Genomic DNA, 2,081 nt, shown 5'->3' on the forward strand with positions numbered 1-2,081 from the left:
AAAAAAAATGATTTCTCATTTCTGAAGTCACAATTCGTATACCGTATATGTAAATTTTTATTTATGCGCCAAAGTACTTGTAGGCAATCGAACTGTAGACAATAATACATGTAGGCAATAATGCATGCAGGCAATAATACATGTAGGCAACAGTACATGTAGGCAAATGTGTCTTTATTTCTGAAATTTTTACTTGTACGCAAAAGTGCATGTAGGCAATAGAGCTGTAGGCAATAATACATGTAAGCAAAAGTAATTCTGTTTCTAAAATTTTTATTTGTGCGTAAAAGTACTTGTAGGCAATCGAGCTGTAGACAATAATGCCTGTAGACAATAATGCATATAGGCAATAATACATACATGTAGACACTAGTACATTTAGGCAAATGTGTGTTTATTTCTGAAATTTTTACTTGTGCGCAAAAGTGCATGTAGGCAATAAAACTGTAGGCAATAATACATGTATGCAAAAGTTACTCCGTTGCTGAAATTTTTATTTGTGCGCAAAAGTACATGTAGGCAATCGATCTGTAGGCAATAATGTATGTGTACAAATGAACTGTCGGCAAAAGTGATATAGGCAAACGGTACTGTAGGCAATCGATTTGTAGGCAAACAGGATTCCCGCCTTACTGCATCTATCTTTTTCCGTATCATCTTTAGTACCGCTATCGCGTTCTAATGCCGCATTCGGCACAACATATGGAACAAAACTGCATAATACACTGATAAGAGTTCTCGTTCCCGAAGCCCTGCATTTATAACCAGCATCTTTTTTGTGATGCCAGCTGCTGAATAAATTAAAGCTCTCTTCTGGAAGTATTATACAAATGGAATAGATATCTTACCTTAATTAATTAAAAAAGAAGATCACTCAAATGTAGTATATAAAATTATTGTAATTGTCTTGATTGTAATTATTTATATGTAGGACAGATAAAAAGAAAATTGAAGACGTATTTAAAAGAACATATAAATAATTTCAAAAAAGCAACGGATACTATGTCTGTTATCTCGCTACACAAACTAGATCATGATCATACGATTGATTGGAATAATGCGATTATTCTTGACTCCGAACAATCTTATAAAAGGATAGTCTCCGAGATGATACTGTTACGTCCAAGCTCCGCGCGCATGCGGAGCTGAGGGGGTGAACGCAATAAGGAACCGAATTGGTAGACCGATTTGGTCGTGTCCGGGCTCCGGATTGCAAGGGAGCCGTGGGGAAGGACCGACGTAAATCTGGAGGCGCTTCGCTTCGTCCTGAGGCTCCTAACGAGCCAGGGGTCGAACGGAGGACGAAGCGGAAACCTCTGCTTATGCTCCGCTAAACGGACACACGAGTCGGACGTAAAAAGGGCCCAAACTGGATCAGTGTGCCGAGAGGGGCGCACTTTAACGCCAGCTGCGCCAGTACAGCCGTATGCCCTGACTTTCGGTTATAGAACTTAATCCAAGTGACCGGGGAGAGGACGAAGTGCAATCGCGGGAGAGCTTAATAATACGAGGAGAGATTATATTTAAATAAACTACTGAGAAATTAATTTAATAATGATATAATAAAAAAAAAACTTGATACATTTTTTTAATAAAAAAACATAAATACAATTTTGTCAAGCAAATAAAAAAAAATAATACAATTTTTGGTTCTCTATTCTGAGTTATATGTATGCATTTATGGATGTGTGCGCGTGTGCGTGTGCGTGTACGTGTGTGTGCGTGCGTGCGTGCGTGCGTGCGTGCGTGCGTGCGTGCGTGCGTGCGTGCGTGTGTGTGTGTGTGTGTGTGTGTGTGTGTGTGTGTGTGTGTAAAGTATCGTGGCAGAATGGAAGGAAGGAGTTACGGAGAGAATAACGAGAGAATAAAAACGAATAAAGGAGATTTTAGAGAGTGGATTTGAGAGGGTTTGGCCTAATTTTCCTCGGATGATGATAGTGTTAGCGGACACGAACGACCGGTCGACAGGGGGCGAACAATTATCGTGCGGCGACGACGACAGATTGAAATTATAACGTGAACAGACTGCAATGTTTCCATTTTCTTGTAGGAGGTCAAAAGCGAGAAAGAAAGAAAGAAAA

The sequence above is a fragment of the Trachymyrmex septentrionalis genome, unplaced genomic scaffold (assembly GCF_001594115.1).
Source record: "Trachymyrmex septentrionalis isolate Tsep2-gDNA-1 unplaced genomic scaffold, Tsep1.0 scaffold86, whole genome shotgun sequence".
NCBI lineage: Eukaryota > Metazoa > Arthropoda > Insecta > Hymenoptera > Formicidae > Trachymyrmex > Trachymyrmex septentrionalis.